Raw genomic sequence first — 23,535 nt, forward strand, 5'->3', positions numbered from 1 at the left:
ATGAAAATAGTATTGTTCTAAAAAGCTCATAAGAGCAAATAAAAAAAAAAACATAATTTATGCTTACCTGATAAATTCCTTTCTTCTGTTGTGTGATCAGTCCACGGGTCATCATTACTTCTGGGATATTATCTGCTCCCCTACAGGAAGTGCAAGAGGATTCACCCAGCAGAGTTGCTATATAGCTCCTCCCCTCTACGTCACCTCCAGTCATTCGACCAAAGACCAACGAGAAAGGAGAAGCCAAGGGTGTAGTGGTGACTGAATTATAATTTAAAAAATATGTACCTGCCTTAAAAAACAGGGCGGGCCGTGGACTGATCACACAACAGAAGAAAGGAATTTATCAGGTAAGCATAAATTATGTTTTCTTCTGTTATGTGTGATCAGTCCACGGGTCATCATTACTTCTGGGATACCAATACCAAAGCAAAAGTACACGGATGACGGGAGGGATAGGCAGGCTCATTATACAGAAGGAACCACTGCCTGAAGAACCTTTCTCCCAAAAATAGCCTCCGAAAAAGCAAAAGTGTCAAATTTGTAAAATTTGGAAAAAGTATGAAGCGAAGACCAAGTTGCAGCCTTGCAAATCTGTTCAACAGAGGCCTCATTCTTAAAGGCCCAAGTGGAAGCCACAGCTCTAGTGGAATGAGCTGTAATTCTTTCAGGAGGCTGCTGTCCAGCAGTCTCATAGGCTAAACGTATTATGCTACGAAGCCAAAAAGAGAGAGAGGTAGCAGAAGCTTTTTGACCTCTCCTCTGTCCAGAATAAACGACAAACAGGGAAGAAGTTTGGCGAAAATCTTTAGTTGCCTGCAAGTAGAACTTGAGGGCACGAACTACATCCAGATTGTGTAGAAGACGTTCCTTCTTTGAAGAAGGATTTGGACACAAGGATGGAACAACAATCTCTTGATTGATATTCCTGTTAGAGACAACCTTAGGTAAGAACCCAGGCTTAGTACGCAGAACTACCTTGTCTGAGTGAAAGATCAGATAAGGAGAATCACAATGTAGGGCTGATAACTCAGAGACTCTTCGAGCCGAGGAAATAGCCATTACAAATAGAACTTTCCAAGATAACAATTTTATATCAATGGAATGAAGGGGTTCAAACGGAACACCCTGTAAAACGTTAAGAACTAAGTTTAAACTCCATGGCGGAGCAACAGTTTTAAACACAGGCTTGATCCTAGCTAAAGCCTGACAAAAGGCCTGGATGTCTGAATTTTCTGACAGACGCCTGTGTAACAAGATGGACAGAGCTGAGATCTGTCCCTTTAATGAGCTAGCCGATAAACCCTTTTCTAAACCTTCTTGTAGAAAAGACAATATCCTAGGAATCCTAACCTTACTCCAGGAGTAATCTTTGGATTCACACCAGTATAGGTATTTACGCCATATTTTATGGTAAATCTTTCTGGTAACAGGCTTCCTAGCCTGTATCAGGGTATCAATAACCGACTCAGAAAAACCACGTTTTGATAAAATCAAGCGTTCAATTTCCAAGCAGTCAGCTTCAGAGAAGTTAGACTTTGATGTTTGAATGGACCCTGAATCAGAAGGTCCTTTCTTAGAGGTAGAGACCAAGGCGGACAGGATGACATGTCCACTAGATCTGCATACCAAGTCCTGCGCGGCCATGCAGGCGCTATTAGAATCACTGATGCTCTCTCCTGTTTGATTTTGGCAATCAATCGAGGAAGCAGCGGGAAGGGTGGAAACACATAAGCCATCCTGAAGTTCCAAGGTGCTGTCAAAGCATCTATCAGAACCGCTCCCGGATCCCTGGATCTGGATCCGTAACGAGGAAGTTTGGCGTTCTGGCGAGACGCCATGAGATCTATCTCTGGTTTGCCCCAACGTCGAAGTATTTGGGCAAAGACCTCCGGATGAAGTTCCCACTCCCCCGGATGAAGAGTCTGGCGACTCAAGAAATCCGCCTCCCAGTTCTCCACTCCCGGGATGTGGATTGCTGACAGGTGGCAAGAGTGAGACTCTGCCCAGCGAATTATCTTTGATACTTCTATCATTGCTAGGGAGCTTCTTGTCCCTCCTTGATGGTTGATGTAAGCTACAGTCGTGATGTTGTCCGACTGAAACCTGATGAACCCCCGAGTCTTTAACTGGGGCCAAGCTAGAAGGGCATTGAGAACTGCTCTCAATTCCAGAATGTTTATTGGCAGGAGACTTTCCTCCTGACTCCATTGTCCCTGAGCCTTCAGAGAATTCCAGACAGCGCCCCAACCTAGAAGGCTGGCGTCTGTTGTTACAATTGTCCAGTCCGGTCTGCTGAACGGCATCCCCCTGGACAGATGTGGTCGAGAAAGCCACCATAGAAGAGAGTTTCTGGTCTCTTGATCCAGATTCAGAGTGGGGGACAAATCTGAGTAATCCCCATTCCACTGACTCAGCATGCACAATTGCAGCGGTCTGAGATGTAGGCGTGCAAAGGGTACTATGTCCATTGCTGCTACCATTAAGCCGATCACCTCCATGCATTGAGCTACTGACGGGAGTTGAATGGAATGAAGGACACGGCATGTATTTAGAAGTCTTGTTAATCTGTCTTCTGTCAGATAAATCTTCATTTCTACAGAATCTATAAGAGTCCCCAAGAATGGAACTCTTGTGAGAGGCAAGAGAGAACTCTTCTTTTCGTTCACTTTCCATCCATGCGACCTTAGAAATGCCAGAACTAACTCTGTATGAGACTTGGCAGTTTGAAAGCTTGAAGCTTGTATCAGAATGTCGTCTAGGTACGGAGCTACCGAAATTCCTCGCGGTCTCAGAACCGCTAGAAGGGCACCCAGAACCTTTGTGAAGATTCTTGGAGCCGTAGCCAATCCGAATGGAAGGGCTACAAACTGGTAATGCCTGTCTAAGAAGGCAAACCTTAGATACCGGTAATGATCTTTGTGAATCGGTATGTGAAGGTAAGCATCCTTTAAATCCACTGTGGTCATGTACTGACCCTTTTGGATCATGGGTAAGATTGTCCGAATAGTTTCCATTTTGAACGATGGAACTCTTAGGAATTTGTTTAGGATCTTTAAATCCAAGATTGGCCTGAAAGTTCCCTCTTTTTTGGGAACCACAAACAGGTTTGAGTAAAACCCTTGTCCTTGTTCCGACCGCGGAACCGGATGGATCACTCCCATTAATAATAGATCTTGTACACAGCGTAGAAACGCGTCTTTCTTTATTTGATTTGTTGACAACCTTGACAGATGAAATCTCCCTCTTGGGGGAGATAATTTGAAGTCTAGAAGGTATCCCTGAGATATGATCTCTAGCGCCCAGGGATCCTGGACATCTCTTGCCCAAGCCTGGGCGAAGAGAGAGAGTCTGCCCCCCACTAGATCCGGTCCCGGATCGGGGGCCCTCGGTTCATGCTGTCTTAGGGGCAGCAGCAGGTTTTCTGGCCTGCTTGCCCTTATTCCAGGACTGGTTAGGTTTCCAGCCTTGTCTGTAACGAGCAACAGCTCCTTCCTGTTTTGGTGCAGTGGAAGTTGATGCTGCACCTGCTTTGAAATTCCGAAAAGGACGAAAATTAGACTGTCTAGCCTTAGCTTTGGCTTTGTCTTGAGGTAGAGCGTGGCCCTTACCTCCTGTAATGTCAGCGATAATTTCTTTCAAACCGGGCCCAAATAAAGTTTGCCCCTTGAAAGGTATATTAAGTAATTTGGACTTAGAAGTTACATCAGCCGACCAGGATTTTAGCCACAGCGCCCTACGTGCCTGAATGGCGAATCCTGAATTCTTAGCCGTAAGTTTGGTTAAATGTACTACGGCCTCCGAAATGAATGAATTAGCTAGTTTAAGGACTCTAAGCCTGTCCGTAATGTCGTCCAGCGTAGCGGAACTAAGGTTCTCTTCCAGAGACTCAATCCAAAATGCTGCCGCAGCCGTAATCGGCGCGATGCATGCAAGGGGTTGCAATATAAAACCTTGTTGAACAAACATTTTCTTAAGGTAACCCTCTAATTTTTTATCCATAGGATCTGAAAAAGCACAGCTATCCTCCACCGGGATAGTGGTGCGCTTAGCTAAAGTAGAAACTGCTCCCTCCACCTTAGGGACCGTTTGCCATAAGTCCCGTGTGGTGGCGTCTATTGGAAACATCTTTCTAAATATTGGAGGGGGTGAGAACGGCACACCGGGTCTATCCCACTCCTTAGTAACAATTTCAGTTAATCTCTTAGGTATAGGAAAAACGTCAGTACTCGCCGGTACCGCAAAGTATTTATCCAACCTACACATTTTCTCTGGTATTGCAACAGTGTTACAATCGTTAAGAGCCGCTAAGACCTCCCCTAGTAATACACGGAGGTTTTCCAATTTAAATTTAAAATTTGAAATATCTGAATCCAATCTGCTTGGATCAGAACCGTCACCTACAGAATGAAGCTCTCCGTCCTCATGCTCTGCAAGCTGTGACGCAGTATCAGACATGGCCCTAGAATTATCAGCGCACTCTGTTCTCACCCCAGAGTGATCACGCTTGCCTCTTAGTTCTGGTAACTTAGCCAAAACTTCAGTCATAACAGTAGCCATATCTTGTAATGTTATCTGTAATGGCTGCCCAGATGTACTAGGCGCCATAATATCACGCACCTCCCGGGCGGGAGACGCAGGTACTGACACGTGAGGCGAGTTAGACGGCATAACTCTCCCCTCGCTGTTTGGTGAAATTTGTTCAATTTGTACAGATTGGCTTTTATTTAAAGTAGCATCAATACAGTTAGTACATAAATTTCTATTGGGCTCCACCTTGGCATTGGAACAAATGACACAGGTATCTTCCTCTGAATCAGACATGTTTAACACACTAGCAATAAACATGCAACTTGGTTACAATCTTATTTAACAAAAACGTACTGTGCCTCAAAGAAGCACTAAACGATTAAATGACAGTTGAAATAATGAACTGAAAAACAGTTATAGCATCACTCTTTAAAAACAACACAACTTGTTAGCAAAGGTTTGTTCCCATTAGGAAGTAACACTAATTAAATTTTAAACATAAAAATCACAGAGCAACGTTTTAAAACACAGTCACTACATAAGTCTCACAGCTCTGCTGAGAGAATCTACCTCCCTTCAAAGAAGTTTGAAGACCCCTGAGTTCTGTTAGAGATGAACCGGATCATGCAGAAAATACAAGAGTAACTGACTGGAAATTTTTGATGCGTAGCAAAGAGCGCCAAAAAACGGCCCCTCCCCCTCACACACAGCAGTGAGAGAGAAACGAAACTGTCATAATCAAAACAAGCAAACTGCCAAGTGGAAAAATAATGCCCAAATATTTATTCACTCAGTACCTCAGAAATGCAAACGATTCTACATTCCAGCAAAAACGTTTAACATGAATTAAATACCTATTAAAAGGTTTAATGTACTTTTACAGAGTAATTCCGGTGAAATACCATCCCCAGAATACTGAAGTGTAGAGTATACATACATGTCATTATAACGGTATGGCAGGATTTTCTCATCAATTCCATTCAGAAAATAAAAAACTGCTACATACCTCAATGCAGATTCAACTGCCCGCTGTCCCCTGATCTGAAGCTTTTACCTCCCTCAGATGGCCGAGAAACAGCAATATGATCTTAACTACTCCGGTTAAAATCATAAGAAAAACTCTGGTAGATTCTTCTTCAAACTCTGCCAGAGAAGTAATAACACGCTCCGGTGCTATTGTAAAATAACAAACTTTTGATTGAAGTTATAAAAACTAAGTATAATCACCATAGTCCTCTCACACCTCCTATCTAGTCTTTGGGTGCAAGAGAATGACTGGAGGTGACGTAGAGGGGAGGAGCTATATAGCAACTCTGCTGGGTGAATCCTCTTGCACTTCCTGTAGGGGAGCAGATAATATCCCAGAAGTAATGATGACCCGTGGACTGATCACACATAACAGAAGAAATATGCGTATTCCAAAACTGAAAAATTTGTTTTGGAACCATCAACCAAAGGGAAATATACATGCATTAAGTATTTTTTATATGTTTTTGGGTATAAAATAACTAAAAAACATAATTTATGCTTACCTGATAAATTTATTTCTCTTGTGGTGTATCCAGTCCACGGATCATCCATTACTTGTGGGATATTCTCCTTCCCAACAGGAAGTTGCAAGAGGATCACCCACAACAGAGCTGCTATATAGCTCCTCCCCTAACTGCCATATCCAGTCATTAGACTGAAGACAAGCAGAGAAAGGAGAAACCATAGGGTGCAGTGGTGACTGTAGTTTAAAGTTAAAAAATACCTGTCTTAAAATGACAGGGCGGGCCGTGGACTGGATACACCACAAGAGAAATAAATTTATCAGGTAAGCATAAATTATGTTTTCTCTTGTAAGGTGTATCCAGTCCACGGATCATCCATTACTTGTGGGATACCAATACCAAAGCTAAAGTACACGGATGAAGGGAGGGACAAGGCAGGTACTTAAACGGAAGGTACCACTGCCTGTAAAACCTTTCTCCCAAAAATAGCCTCCGAAGAAGCAAAAGTATCAAATTTATAGAATTTTGAAAAGGTATGAAGCGAAGACCAAGTCGCCGCCTTGCAAATCTGTTCAACAGAAGCCTCATTTTTAAAGGCCCATGTGGAAGCCACAGCTCTAGTAGAATGAGCTGTAATCCTTTCAGGAGGCTGCTGGCCAGCAGTCTCATAAGCTAAGTGGATTATGCTTCTTAGCCAAAACGAAAGAGAGGTTGCCGAAGTCTTTTGGCCTCTCCTCTGTCCAGAGTAGACAACAAACAAAGCAGATGTTTGACGAAAATCTTTAGTAGCATGTTTGTGTAATAAACGTTCCTTCTTTGAAGAAGGATTAGGACACAATGATGGAACAACAATCTCCTGATTCATATTCTTATTAGATACCACCTTAGGTAAAAACCCAGGTTTGGTACGCAGAACTACCTTATCTGCATGGAAGATCAGATAAGGAGAATCACATTGTAAGGCAGATAACTCGGAAACTCTACGAGCCGAGGAAATAGCTACCAAAAAAAGAACTTCCCAAGATAAAAGTTTGATATCTATGGAATTAAGAGGTTCAAACGGAACCCCTTGAAGAACTTTAAGAACTAAATTTAAGCTCCATGGCGGAGCAACAGGTTTAAACACAGGCTTAATTCTAACTAAAGCCTGACAAAATGCCTGAACGTCTGGAACATCCGCCAGACGCTTGTGCAAAAGAATAAACAGAGCAGAAATCTGTCCCTTTAAGGAACTAGCTGACAATCCTTTTTCTAATCCTTCTTGGAGAAAAGATAATATCTTGGGGATCCTGACCTTACTCCATGAGTAACCCTTGGATTCACACCAATAAAGATATTTACGCCATATCTTATGATAGATTTTCCTGGTGACAGGCTTTCGAGCCTGAATTAAGGTATAAATGACTGACTCGGAGAAGCCACGCTTTGATAAAATCAAGCGTTCAATCTCCAGGCAGTCAGTCTCAGAGAAATTAGATTTGGATGGTTGAAAGGACCTTGAAGTAGAAGGTCCTGTTTTAGCGGCAGAGTCCATGGTGGAAAGGATGACATGTCCACCAGATCTGCATACCAAGTCCTGCGTGGCCACGCAGGTGCTATCAAGATCACTGATGCTCTCTCCTGCTTGATTTTGGCAATCAGACGAGGGAGCAGAGGAAACGGTGGAAACACATAAGGCAGGTTGAAAGACCAAGGTGCTGCTAGAGCATCTATCAGCGTCGCCTTGGGATCCTTGGACCTGGATCCGTAACAAGGAAGTTTGGCGTTCTGGCGAGACGCCATGAGATCCAGTTCTGGTTTGCCCCAACGATGAATCAATTGTGCAAACACCTCCGGATGGAGTTCCCACTCCCCCGGATGAAAAGTCTGACGACTTAGAAAATCCGCCTCCCAGTTCTCTACCCCTGGGATATGGATAGCTGATAGGTGGCAAGAGTGAATCTCTGCCCAGCGAATTATCTTTGAGACTTCTAACATCGCTAGGGAACTCCTTGTTCCCCCTTGATGGTTGATGTAAGCCACAGTCGTGATGTTGTCCGACTGAAATCTGATGAACCTCATTGTCGCTAGCTGAGGCCAAGCCTGAAGAGCATTGAATATCGCTCTCAGTTCCAGAATGTTTATTGGTAGGAGTGTCTCCTCCTGAGTCCACGATCCCTGAGCCTTCAGGGAGTTCCAGACTGCCCCCCAGCCTAGAAGGCTGGCATCTGTCGTTACAATTGTCCTATCTGGCCTGCGAAAGGTCATACCTTTGGACAGATGGACCCGAGATAGCCACCAGAAAAGAGAATCCCTGGTCTCTTGATCCAGATTTAGTAGAGGGGACAAATCTGTGTAATCCCCATTCCACTGACTGAGCATGCAGAGTTGCAGCGGTCTGAGATATAGGCGTGCAAACGGCACTATGTCCATTGCCGCTACCATTAAGCCGATTACTTCCATACACTGAGCCACCGAAGGGCGAGAAGTGGAATAAAGAACACGGCAGGAATTTAGAAGTTTTGATAACCTGGACTCTGTCAGGTAAATCCTCATTTCTACGGAATCTATTAGAGTTCCCAGAAAGGAGACTCTTGTGAGAGGGAATAGAGAACTCTTTTCTTCGTTCACCTTCCACCCATGCAACCTCAGAAATGCCAGAACTATGTCCATATGAGAGTTGGCAATTAGGAAATTTGACGCCTGTATCAGGATGTCACCCTAAATAAGGGGCCACTGCTATGCCCCGCGGTCTTAGGACCACCAGAAGTGACCCCAGAACCTTCGTAAAAGATTCTTGGGGCTGTAGCTAATCCAAAAGGGAAGAGCTACAAACTGGTAATGCCTGTCTAGGAAGGCAAACCTGAGAAACCGATGATGATCTTTGTGTATCGGAATGTGAAGATAAGCATCCTTTAAATCCACTGTAGTCATATATTGACCCTCCTGGATCATAGGTAGGATGGTACGAATAGTCTCCATCTTGGATGATGGAACTCTGAGGAATTTGTTTAAGATCTTGAGATCTAAAATTGGTCTGAAGGTTTCCTCTATTTTGGGAACCACAAACAGATTTGAGTAAAATCCCTGTCCCTGTTCCTCCTCTGGAACTGGATGGATCACGCCCATAACTAGGAGGTCTTGAACACAGTGTAAGAATGCTTCTCTCTTTATCTGGTTTGCAGGTGAAATCTCCCTTTTGGAGGGGAAGCTTTGAAGTCCAGAAGATATCCCTGGGATATAATTTCCAACACCCAGGGATCCTGGACATCTCTTGCCCAAGCCTGGGCGAAGAGCGAAAGTCTGCCCCCTACTAGATCCATTACCGGATAGGGGGCCGATCCTTCATGCTGTCTTAGAGGCAGCAGCAGGTTTTTTGGCCTGCTTACCTTTGTTCCAGGTCTGGTTAGGTCTCCAGACCGACTTGGACTGAGCAAAAGTTCCCTCTTGTTTTGCATTAGAGGAAGTTGATGCCGCCCTTGAAGTTTCGAAAGGCCCGAAAATTAGTCTGTTTGGCCCTTGATTTGGACCTATCCTGAGGAAGGGCATGACCTTTTCCTCCAGTGATATCAGAAATGATCTCCTTCAAACCAGGCCCGAATAGGGTTTGCCCCTTGAAGGGAATGTTAAGCAGCATAGACTTTGAAGAAACGCCAGCTGACCATGATTTAAGCCATAGCGCCCTGCGCGCCTGAATAGCAAAACCAGAATTCTTAGCCGTTAGTTTAGTCAAATGAACAATGGCATCAGAAACAAAAGAATTGGCTAGCTTAAGTGCTCTAATCTTGTCAAGTATGTCATCCAATGGGGTCTCTACCTGTAAAGCCTCTTCCAGAGACTCAAACCAGAAAGCCGCAGCAGCAGTGACTGGGGCAATGCATGCAAGGGGCTGTAGAATAAAACCTTGTTGAATAAACATTTTCTTAAGGTAACCCTTTTTTTTTATCCATTGGATCTGAGAAAGCACAACTGTCCTCGACAGGGATAGTAGTACGCTTAGCTAGGGTAGAAACTGCTCCCTCCACCTTAGGGACTGTCTGCCATCTATTGGAAACATTTTCTTAAAAATAGGAGGGGGAGAGAACGGCACACCTGGTCTATCCCATTCCTTAGTAATAATTTCTGTAAACCTTTTAGGAATTGGAAAAACATCAGTGCACACCGGCACTGCATAGTATTTATCCAATCTACACAATTTCTCTGGCACTGCAATTGTATCACAGTCATTCAGAGCAGCTAAAACCTCCCTGAGCAATACGCGGAGGTGTTCAAGCTTAAATTTAAATTTAGACATATCAGAATCAGGTTGAATCCTCTTCCCTGAGTCAAACATCACCCACAGAAAGAGCTCTCCTTCCTCAGCTTCTGCATAATGTGAGGGAGTATCAGACATAGCTCTTAAAGCGTCAGTATGCTCTGTATTTCGTCTAACTCCAGAGCTGTCTCGCTTTCCTCTAAACCCAGGTAGTCTGGATAATACCGCTGACAGTGTATTATCCATGACCGCCGCCATGTCTTGTAAAGTAAACACCATGGGCGCACTAGATGTACTTGGCGCCATTAGAGCGCAAGTCCCTTGAGCGGGAGTCAAAGGGTCTGAGACACGTGGGGCGAGTTAGTCGGCATAACTTCCCCCTCGTCAGATTCCTCTGGTGATCAATTTTTTAAAGACAGAATATGATCTTTATTACTTAAAGTGAAATTAGTACATTTGGTACACATTCTAAGAGGGGGTTCCACCATGGCTTCTAAACATAATGAACAAGGAGTTTTCTCTATGTCAGACATGTTTAAACAGACTAGCAATGAGACCAGCAAGCTTGGAAAACACTTTAAATCAAGTTAACAAGCAAAAAAATAAAAACGGTACTGTGCCTTTAAGAGAAACAAATTTTGTCAGAAAAAACGGATCAAAAAAACGATAGACGTTTTTTTAACAGTCACAACAAACTGCCACAGCTCTGCTGTGGCCCTACCTTCCCAAACAAACGACTTTGGAAAGCCTAAGAGCCCTTTAGAGAGGTCCTATAGCATTCAGGTGACTCCTGGAGGAAGCTGGATGTCTCAGTCTAAAAGCTAAATTAGGCCCCTCCCACGCTTGTTAAAACAGTGGAAAGCCTCAGGAAACTGTTTCTAGGCAAATTTAAGCCAGCCATGTGGAAAAAAACTAGGCCCCAATAAAGTTTTATCACCAAAGCATATATAAAAACGCTTAAACATTTGCAGCAAACATTTTATATTGCAAATCTATAAGAGTATTACCTCTGAAAGTAAGCATGATATCAGTCACTATTAAATCACTGTATTCAGGCTTACCTTACATAAATCTGGTATCAGCAGCATTTTCTAGTATTTACATCTCTAGAAAAAAGTTTTAACTGCACATACCTCATAGCAGGATAACCTGCATGCCATTCCCCAGCTGAAGTTACCTCTCTCTTCAGTTATGTGTGAGAACAGCAATGGATCTTAGTTACAACCTGCTAAGATCATAGAGATCACAGGCAGATTCTTCTTCTATTTTCTGCCTGGGACAAAATAGTACAACTCCGGTACCATTTAAAAATAACAAACTTTTGATTGAAGAAAAAAACAACTACGTTTCACCACTTCTCTCTTACTACCTCCATGCTTGTCGAGAGTTGCAAGAGAATGACTGGATATGGCAGTTAGGGGAGGAGCTATACAGCAGCTCTGCTGTGGGTGATCCTCTTGCAACTTCCTGTTGGGAAGGAGAATATCCCACAAGTAATGGATGATCCGTGGACTGGATACACCTTACAAGAGAAATAATTCTTATTAGCTGAGTGTGGGGCCTACACCCAGCAACAGAGGAACCAGATGGAAACACATATGTCTGTGACCAAAGGGATAATAATATGATAATAAGCTCTGTGAGTTTTAATACCCACCTAAGAGTGTGGATTTCTAAGGTACACCTAATGCTTAACTGTTTGGAATACATAATCATACCTCCATCTGCATTTGGATATATAGAGTAAATGGTCATATTAAAGTAGTGTTTTTTGCCAGCAGGCAAGTACCATTTATGATAATATAATCATGAATGACTGAAAATATGGTGATAGATAGAGTTGTACAGACATAAAGAGAAACGCAGGAGAAAGATAAATGACCATCCTATGGAGCTAAACTTTAAATTAGGCTATGATTAACATTCATACCACAATGCTATAAGATGTTATTCCGCTATTACGTGGATTTTGTGCAATAACCAGTACCTGAGCTGACTTAAGCATAATCTGTACTAGACAAATATATATGTGAGACTATTGGCAGTCCTCAAACAATGTTAGGCGGAAAGTATGTAACAGTCTAACATGGTGGTTATTATAAGTTCTCCAGATAGCAGTAGTAGAAGTTAAATAGAGACATCTAAAGTTTATATGTGAGATGTAATCCTGATGGATATATTTACAAAAGTATCTCCAAGTTTGTTGAAGCCTGTGGGAGATAAAATGAGCAGGTGCTTAGCTAATTTGTTAACTTTTCTCACCACAATTGTGATATGTTCTCTTATCCAGGGCGTGATCCGATATACAGCGTAGTTTTCGGCGCAAGCAAGGGAACCAGCGCCGCCCATAATTTCACCTCGCACATTGGGCTATCCAATATACGGTGCCGTCAGATGCTAAAGTGGCATAAGTAGGACAAACTGGCGTTGTTCCGAAAAGTGCGCAAATACACATTTTAGTCGTCGCAAGTACTTACGCCGGTCTTTTGTTCACGTAAAGTCTCAATAAAGTGAAGTTTTATGCAAATTTGGCTAAGACTCGTAAAAATTACCCGATACTCCATCTAAAACTGCGCAACGTAATTACGCTATTCAAAAGTCATATATAAACCCATGCGCAGCCGCCATTTTCTTCAGTGTGTTTGGATGGTTCGTTGAGCTACAGCACACTACAGTGAGTTTAGGATTAGTAAGAGTAGTGAGAGAGGCGCAGCATAATAGTTAGTTAAGTCGGATTGTTGTTTGGGTAAGCTTGTACATTTACTTACACTTATTTTTACATATTGCATACATACATATACAAAATACACACACATTTTATTACAATTTTTCAGTGTGATAGGCTGAGTGTTTGGTTGTGATTGTGTGTGATTGAACTGGGAGTGAGTGTGAGTGTAGTTTGAGGATGGCAGGGAGAGGTAGGGCGGAGGGGAGGAGGGGAGCGGTGTTGCAGGGAGAGGAGTATTGTAGCGGACAGGAGGAGCAGCGGGGTCCCCGTCAGGGAGTTAGTGGAGTGGGGAGAGGGAGAGTTAGAAGGGATGATGGGAGGGGAGATGTCCAGAGACCAGGCACACTTAGAAGGGACAGAGGGTGCACATGGGGACAGAAGCGGGGAGGAGGGAGAGGATAGGGAGGAACCCACACCAGGGACATCCCAGGGAGGAAGCCAGGTTGCCACAGAGGAGGAGTGCATGAGATGCCCAAACTTCTCATTTGATGAGAATGTTGCGCTAGTCCAGGCCATCATGGACAACCACAGTGCCCTCTTTGGCCAGGAGAAGGGCAGAGGCGTTGCCCGAAGGCGTAAGGAAGCATGGTTGGCGGTAGAGGAGGCTGTAAACAGTGTGGCCCCGCAGAGGAGGACTATCAAGAGACTTAAAAAAAGGTGGAACGATTGCAAGAGGCGGGTGAAAGAGAAGATGGGCCAGGAAGCCATGCACCAGAGGGGAACAGGCGGTGGTCCACCCTTGGAAGCAGAATACGTCTGGCAGGAGATGATACGCAGCTCCCTGAGTATCATAGCAGTCCGTGGACTTCCAGGGGCTCGTGACTCAGGGCTAGCAACCACAGCACCTCATGCTGGTGAGTAACATCCCACACACCAGTATGATATGTATTTGAGATATAACATCCTTTAATGTCACACATTCATGTACACAATGAGGAGCATGGTATTTGGCCTACTAACAAAAACATCTACAATTATATTTGACATTAATGCTACTTAACACAATGCAATTCATGATATGAGGTGGAATAGTGCAATACTAACATGTCTCAGAGTAACACAGGCCACAAGCCACATGTTGAGTTTTCAGTAAATGGACACTATAGCCAGCACAATACTTTTAGCTCAGAAAGCAGGTTCTGTGCCTACATCAGGCTAAAGTAAATTGTGTGACCATAGTGTCAGAACACATCTTCTCCATCACTGACATGTACACATAACTATTGTATGAAACGCATACCTGTATACTGTGCAGATTAAAATCCCTTATATCACAAATCACATTGTGCACATGCATGTTATACAGTTTGACATGAGAATGAGTATTGTCCCTAGCATGTATCAATGTATATTGTATGCCCACATGGACATATATATGACTGTACTAATCCCTATCATCATTTGACTCCTCCTCAGAACCTCCTGTCACCAGGCTGCAAACTGGCATGCTGCCACCTCCACCACCAGTCACAGCCATGCAGCCACCTCCACCACCAGTCTTCAGGCAGCAACATGGACATTATGCTCCCAGGCATCAGCAGGTTTGGATTGCCTCCGTTGAGGACCCAGAAGTGATGCCACCACCATTGGCATACGACCCCTAGCAAGATACCTGGCCTGAGGAATATCCTTTTGGCTTTGAGGGGGAGCCAAGTCAGCCACGAAGGGTCGATGTCTTTACCCCCCCGCCAACACAATATCAGGCCAGTCATGGCTTTTCCACACAGGGGATGTCGCAAGGTATGCAAACTGGACAGGCTGAGTGGTCACACACTAGTCGTCAATGGGACTACCAATCCAGCCTGAGAGCTCCACCATCCGCTTCCCTTGGGAGAGCTCCACCATCCTCAGATGAGCATATAGCTGAGGTTGTCCCTGAAGCACCAGCAGCTGAAGTTGTCCCTGAAGCACCAGCAACTTAAGTTATCCATGAAGCACCAGCAGCTGAAGTTATCCATGAAGCACCAGCAGCTGAAGTTATCCATGAAGCACCAGCAGCTGAAGTTATCCATGAAGCACCAGCAGCTGAAGTTATCCATGAAGCACCAGCAGCTGAAGTTATCCATGAAGCACCAGCAGCTGAAGTTATCCATGAAGCAGATGCAGCTGAAGTTGTCCATCATGCACCAGCAGCTGAAGTTGTCCCTGAAGCAAAAGCAGATAGAGCAGAACCTGCACTTAGAATCACTGCTGCTCAAGAGCCTGTAGATCCACTGTATTCTCCCCTGGGCGAGGAATACATTTCACTCCAGAGGAGGCTCATAACAAGCTACAAGAGCATTCAAAGAGGCCAACAGAGGTTTCATAGGAGCCAAGAGAGGTTACTCAAGTGTAGCATCGAGCTGCAGAGGGACATTGCAGCCTCATTATATGGAATTGTCCAAAATCAGTCTCAGATGATGAGAATCCAGTCTGATATGCAGATGCAGATGGACAATAGATGGCAGGAACAAAACCAACTCTTGGGTGTGTTGGTTGAGCACTTCACACACCAGTAGGACACTGCCTCCAGCCTTTCATCTGTGGCCAGCACTCCAGCAGAATCATCTGAAGCTTCCCAAACCAGGAGAACCAGGAAATCCACTCCAGTCACATCTGCCCCCTCATCCAAGAAGCCGAAAAAAAAAAATATTCTTATAGTTCACCATAAATCTTGTCCTCTGTTATTTACCATATAATTGTCATCCACATCTATGTGAGGGGTGTTTTAGTACACTAATATTGTTAAAACATATAATAAGGCCTGTGTGGAAATGGCCCAAAAAAGGTAATATTATCCTATTTCTAACATATTCTTATACTATAACTCCCATCCACAATAGTTGTTTCTGAAGGGTACATATAGTAATATTCACTTGTAAGATGTAAATCAATGTATCTCACATCCAATATAAATTGACCCATTGGTATATATAGTAGTGATGTTACTGATAGGGTGGGCATTATCAGTTGTTTTAAGTCTGCAGGTGAGAGGTTGTGGTGTCTGTGATTGGTTTAACACAATTGCAAAGAGGCAGCATTCAAGAAGGTGTTAGAAATGATCAGATGAGCTATCCTAGGTTTTGCTTTCAACTAAGAATACCAAGAGAACAAAGCAAGTGTTCTAATTAAATCTGAAAGTAGTTTGAAATAACATGCCCTATTTAAAAGAAGAAGGTTTTCTTTGGACTTGACTGTCCCTCTATATATTTTGGCATCAGTGCCAAGCTGTGTTAGCATTAGAATAAATTACACTCCAGTGGGTTCTAAAGAGATGAAGGTAATTGAATGGAAAGTAAATAAGCAAGTATATGTCCACAATGTGATAAAGTACCTACAAGCTCAATCCATTTGATTATGTTGTGGCTTCAAACTATTTCAAATACACAAATAAACCTTTAAAAAGCAATATCATAGTATACTGTCCCTTTAACCTTGAGATGCTGCTTAAATGTATATGTTTGTTAAGGCTTCCAGGGAGTTACGTTGGTCAGTGCAAGGGCTCCTGCGCCTGCAATTTGTGGCGAGATGAGAATGGAGTAGATTTTCTGAAATCTGTGCGCGTAAGTACTTACGCTGTATATTGGATACCAAACTGCGCGTGTTTTGTATGTCAGCCTATGGGTAAAAATAATACGGGCGAAGGCAGAAATATACGCGCGTAAGTTGTATGCTACGCCGTATATGTTATACCAAACCCGTGCAAAATTTGGTGTCGCTGGCTTTTGCGGGCGACGCTGCATATCGGATCGGGCCCCCAGTGTCCAGGAGATTTACTTGTCTATTATGCTCTATATTGGATGAGGGTAGTACAGACTGCCAAATATTTCTATGTTCCGTGTATAGACACTTAAAGGGACATTATACACTCATTTTTTCTTTGCATAAATGTTTTGTAGATGATCTATTTATAAAGCCCATGAAGTTTTTTTTTTTTTAAAAAAAATGTTTAGTTTTGCTTATTTTTAAATAACATTGCTCTGATTTTCAGACTCCTAACCAAGCCCCAAAGTTTTTTGTGAATACCGTCAGCTACCTTCTCCAGCTTGCTCCTGTTTGTGAAAAGGGTCTTTTCATATGCAAAAGAAGGGGGAGAGGGGGAAAGTGTCTTATTTCCCACTTGCAGTGGGCTTTCCAGCTTCCTTTTCAGCAAAGCTAAACTGAAAGCTTCTAAGTAAGTTTTTGAACAGTTTTATACTGGATTTTTATATCAGTATCTGTGCATCTTATTCTTTATAGTAGTATCTATTACATGCAGTTATATGAAAATGAGTGTATACTGTCCCTTTAAGCTTTTAAGACGAAAACAAACAAGTATCTTAAAGTGTCAGTAAACTTTAAAAATAATGTTATATAATATTAGCGCAAACTTTATAAAACATAATATACCCTTTGAATTTTTTTTAAAAACGGCTGTTTTACAGAGCTGCTCTCTGTGCTCTTCTGAGCGGGTCTGTTTTTTTCGCAAAGCGCATCGGGCCAGCTGTACAGGCACAGCCCGGCCCAACCGCCCGCGCCATTATACACAGTGCAGCTTGCTCCTGCTGTCAGACAGAGCAGGAGCGAGCTGCACTTAGTGTTATGGCGCGGTCGGGCCGGGCTGTGACTATACAGCTGGCCCGATGCGCTGTGTGAAAAAAACAGACCCGCTCAGAAGAGCACAGAGAGCAGGTCTGTAAAACAGCCGTTTTTGTTTACCGCTGCAGTTGGCAGATAGAGGTTGTTTTGCTTGGTTGCTCCATGAAACCGACTTTATGCTTTACCACTACCAGCAGGCTGCATGCTTGGCCATTTCCCTTCTTGGACATATTGCTCAGCTTTCTAGATATCAGCTGATGTGTACAAGTGTGTGGACACTAACCGTATACTAATAATTGTTTTTAATGTTTCTCTTCTTAAGTGCTAGATTTATCTTTGCGAGCTTGAAACCTACAGCCCAATGATGTCTGTAATTAGTTCTACCTTAATCAGCACTGTTGTAGTATATTACTTATTGTGGTCGCTTTTGAAGCCGAATTGTAATGCTATTCTTTATTTTACCATTATAGCCCTGCAGGTTACCGTTGCGGTTTCCACTTACACTGCCGCACTTACCATGCAGGCTGGCCCTGCACCTGTGCTGGTGCCTATGAGGGTAGATTAAAAGAGACTAACCAACTTTGCTTATTAAATTGCTAGTGAATGCTGTTCGTACCCATAGAGCAAAGCAACTTAACATGAGCTTTTACACACATAGCTTGAATTAATGGCATGATTAGGTTAGCCTACCTGCTGGTATAACACCTGGTCTGACTTGTCCCCAACCAGTTAGAATCTCAGTTAATTCAAGTAAATATAGCTAACTTACTACCAGTCTGCACACTGTCAGTATGGCCTACGGTATTCTTCAGTGCACTACTTAGCCTAGCAAACGTATAACTCCTTATTGGCATTTGTGCACCACTATAACCCTCTTCAGTCTAGCCACACAGCAAATACGTGATTTACCGAATCGTGTTGCATCTATAGCATTGCCTGACGGACAGAGAATAGCATATTGAGCCCAGCACACTTCAGTTCTAGATCTACCATGTAAGCCTTATCTCATGTATTATATACTTAAAATGGCCTCAGTATGCCCTCTGTGTAATTATATTACTTTAACTCTTCATTAGCTTTCCTTTTCCCCTTTGTTTTTTATGGTAAGAGGGACCTCCTAGTTCTGACTTTGACTTTGGTTATCTCTTATTTGAATGGCAGATGTTTGAGCCTATTTAAAATCACAAAATACAAAACCTGAGGTAAACATAATAAGATCCATGAGAGGTCTTTTCTCCTGCAGATAGCCTCCTGTTACAGCAAATTTTCACTTGATTAGGGGTCCAAGAGTGGCCCTTTAACTGAGAGGGGAGACAACTTTCCAGAGGCATATTTGTATTATTTCTTTATATGGCACTATGCACATTAGTTACTCTGTTGTATTGCTAATTGACTTTGCCTACATCACCTGTGTTCATAGTATATTTTCTATATGATGAACTCTGTAACATGTTTTATTTAACAGCCATTATGAAATGCCTTAACACTTTGTTTGTATGCCAAACCTATCTCAATAAAATAAAATAAAAATGGATGTTTGAAAGACACTGGCAATTGAATGGGCACTTGGGCTTAAAGTTACATTTTAAATATAAAATATCCTTAAGCTGCAGAAATGTTTAATTCATACCTCAGTATGGTAATAATATATGTATGAACCTAGAAGATTGTCTGTGCCTACATTTTATATCATTTAAAATACTCAGATGGTATTAACAACATACAGTATATATGTTGATCTGAAAAATATACTATGTTAGATAAATTACTGCGAGTTTAAATAAATAACTGTATTGGTATTTATAAATGTTTGACTTATTTCAAAATAACATTCTATTGTTTTTCAGACATCTGATATACAAATTAGGTTCCAGATATGACTAATAGATACTGATATATGAATGCCTATATAATGTGTATGTGATATAAGATGATAACTGGAAAAGGTGACAATATTATATCAGAAAATGAACTAAAATATTAATTAAATTCATGCTGAGAGTATTGTAATGCTTTGAAATACTTTCACAGAAATGTGATTTTTAAATGCAATTTCTTTTTAATACTATAAATATCAAAATAGCTCATATTTAGTCTTGAAATACTCAGATTAAATAGTATTAAATGGTCCCATACATATTGGACATATTTGTTTGCTGATGCTGGAAATTATTAGTGTATTTTAATGAACACTTTAAAATATATATATTTAACTGTTAGTAGTATTTGATAATGAAACTGTTTTTCTATGTCTGCTGACCCCCGATGGAAAAAAACTGGTATTGCAGCTAAGGTATTTGGCTGTTCAGAGAGGCCTTTCCAAATAACCAATTAGAGAAAAGCTTCAATTAAGGGTGTGACCAAATTCTTGTTGGAATGATTTGAAAAGAAGGAGGGGTTATAACTTTGATAAAGCATCCACACACTGTAGACAAAGGACAGACTTAAAGAGAGACAGACACAGATGTGTGCTAGTATCTTCTCTGCATTTTTGTTGGGACCCTTTCTTAGGATAAGAAAGTAAATAATTGAGGCCTGTATCCTTGCAAAATAGTGGAATAATCCTTCTTATATGACCAACAAGAAGCCCCAGGATAAGCTCAATTTTCATGTGGTTATTTTGTAATGTATTAATGATTTTTATATTTTAATAGATTTTAGCAAAGAAATTCTTTATAGCATAGCTAAACTACAGCTGTGAGTCAAAAAGTAATTTATTCTTATATTTAATTAGACCAAGGGTAGTAAGGATACTGGTGTTAAATATTAATATTTAGAAATAATTTTTGTATTTTAAATGTCAAATTAGTTGCAGCTATTGCAATATATTTTAGATTTTTTTTATTGTGGCTAAATAAGAGGTTGTTTCAGGCCAGATTAATTGGCATTTGCATTAACAATATACAATTTTTGGTGGTTTACTTAAAGTTATATAGAACCATTTGTGGGCTAAATAGTTCAATTATACTTTTCTGAAAGTTATCTTAGATTTATTGAGATTTAGTAAGATTTGTGTGAAGTATCTTGTTATATTTTAACTAAGCGCTGTTAAGTTAGCAGTCCATATTTTGGTATTGGAGTAAATATTGCTGGATAATTATAGACTGTTCTGGTATTCTCATTTTAATAAGTGATTCATTGTAAATAAGGTTAATGTGTAGAAATATCTGTATAGCTGGCTTTGTATAGAATAATTGTAACAGCATAGACATACTTATATTGGCCATAAGTAATACGATATTTACTACGTAAATATAATCATTGTGTCTATAAAGATAACTAATCAGAACAAAGGATTAAATATTAATTTTAATAATAATATTACTGTCAAGCATATATATATATATATATATATATATATATAGTGATATTTTGGAGTACACTACAGAGATCTCACTGTAGTGTATTGACAAAGTTCTGCTATATTAATTGTAGATATCGCTGACAATAGTTTTATACGGCTATTAATTATTAATTTTCATAATTACAATACGTAATACATTGGAGGACACTCCTGAGATGTATCAACATTACTAGAGGTTACTGCTGAGATAATAAATTATATTGTAACCGGGGGTGGAGCCGGACGGACACCAGCATCTTGGTGAGCTCTGTGTCACTGTCTTTTTCTTGGGCACACTTCCGTAGAAGAACAAGTAGCATACCTCATGGGGGACATCTGAGCCTCCTAGATCCCTACATACTCTTTATTGAGCCCGTTGCACGACTGGGGGATGCCAGCGACCGCTGTAAGGCACGAGATGCGGTAATTACAACTGCGCCACAGCACTTAAGGCCTAGTCGTGGCGGTAGCGCCGCCTAACACAGACACAATATGAGACTTGGCAGAGAACACAGCATCACCCATGGGACACACTGAACAGCTTATTCAGTGCCTAACCTCGAAAACGACTGCTGCAGGGACGTTACCAAGAACGATCACGGAGAGCAGCCCTCATTAAGCCTGATAGGATACAGACACCACGCAGTGAGTACCCGAGACAAAGCACATACTGCAGCTCCGCAATTAGTTATGACTGGGGGGCAATCTATAAAATCATAAGGCCTCAGGAAACTGGTCGCCATTATAAATAAACAAGTTGGGCCTGTCTTTGTGCCAAAAGGACAACCATCATTCTGAGCCCTAAGCCTGCCAAGAAACAGAATACAGACAATAGCTGGACCATATATTTAAAACACTTCAGAACTGTCCCGTTAATCAATAAAAAAAAGCTCTGAGACCTGCAATAAGTCCATTGCGCATCAGCCGCCTTATCAACTGCATAAATGGCGTCCAGGCGCCAATCGAAACCGGACAAAAACGCCAAATCTACTGCTAACACATGCTCTAAAATGAGCTCTTATTTCAAGTCCATGGAGCTCACTACATTGCCATCGGCAACTTCTCCAAACTCTGACCTGAGTGAGGACAGGGAAGATCAAGGCCTTACACAATTAGAGGACGACCAACCACTAACTAGAGCAGATTTAAGGTCCCTGCCGTCAAAGGCAGATTTCTAATGCTTCATGTCACAAGTCAGTGTTATGATCTCCTTTCTCTTTAAATCCTTCTGACACCTCGTTTTCCACAACCCTTAAAAGGACCATCTGATCCCTATTTGCTTGCTTGATTATTTTAGTGTAACAGGGAAAGTTAGTTGTTAGGACTCTCCACTGTTATCCTGTTATCCAGCCTTTAGTGATTAAATAAGTCACTTCAACTGTCTCAACATTTATCCTCATTGGGACTTTGTTTCAATTAACATTTCTTCGCATATTCTAAGGACTTTAACATATCAAGAAGATCTGTATTCTGAACTCTCACCTCTCAGCTTACAAACTGCTCTCCGCTCCTGAATAGCAACTCTGTGACGTCATTCAAGCCGACACCAGGCCGGCATATGCAGACAGCGTTCAGTCGCCCATCTGTTTACACAAGCTACCGCATCTACAGCCTTTAAACCTGCTTCCTACACAGCTTCAAGGAATACTAACAGCAAACAGTTGGTTTCAACGGAGAAACTTAAAGGATTTATCACCTCTCTGAAACTAAGAACCGGAGGAGTTATCTACAAACCGCAAGTATCAAAAGCCTTGATTAATACTCTATATCATGTTTGCTTAACTCCTCATAAAGACATTGCTTATACAAATACCGGAACAACTCTGTTTGCATAATCAGACTTCTTCTCTGCTTAAACTTGAGATTTATTAACTTTGCATACTAACTACAATTTAACCACTTACTGCCTTCTCAACAGCACCATTTCAAGCTTGTATTTATTTAAGAAGAGCTATTTTACAACTACAGTGAAAGTTAACTGTGAGTTGTGCTTTTATTATTTTGCCTGTTAATTTGGATTAAATACGCTATTTAATCCCTTTCCTTGCTCTTCTGACAATAAGAGTTTTGGATTATTTAAATAGCTACAAATACAACATTTTAGTTCATATCATTGTCTGAACTTTATTCATAAATTGCAAAAGACCTGACAGAAAACATAACAGTCAGCCAGTTAATTAAAGATGGATTGGCTGAGGTCAAGAAAGACGTCTCAGACCTAGGTAATAGGCTCTTACAACTCAAAGAATACGCAGAGGAAACTTCGGAAACGTCAAACCTAACGACAATGCAATTAAAAGCAGCAAACTAAAGAGAATATGTTACTGCAAGCCCAGGTATAAGACATGGATAATAGAGTCCGTCGTCAAAATTTAAGAATCAGAGGCATACCTGAATCTATATCTACTACAGAGCTTTCTCAGTACATTCAAACCCTGTTCTGTTTTTTACTGGACAAAGAATTTGGTTCCAGTGTGAACCTAGACAGAGTACATAGAGCCCTGAGGCACAAACCGCCTGCATCAGCACCTCCAAGAGATGTAATTTTAAGATGCCACTATTATCAAGACAAAGAGAACATCCTAGCGACGGCCAGGAAGAAATCGCCAATCCAGAAAGATGGCTACACTTCACAGATTTATGCTGATTT

At 41.7% G+C, this 23,535-nt stretch overlaps 1 protein-coding gene across 2 annotated transcripts in view; it reads right to left on the reverse strand.

The window, feature by feature from the left end:
- The window catches only part of UBXN6 (UBX domain protein 6), a gene marked incomplete at its 3' end in the record, with an annotated part of 289,209 nt that overhangs the window by 195,000 nt on the left and 70,674 nt on the right, over window positions 1-23,535 (reverse strand).

Source organism: Bombina bombina, chromosome 2, assembly GCF_027579735.1.
Source record: "Bombina bombina isolate aBomBom1 chromosome 2, aBomBom1.pri, whole genome shotgun sequence".
Taxonomy (NCBI): Eukaryota; Metazoa; Chordata; class Amphibia; order Anura; family Bombinatoridae; genus Bombina; species Bombina bombina.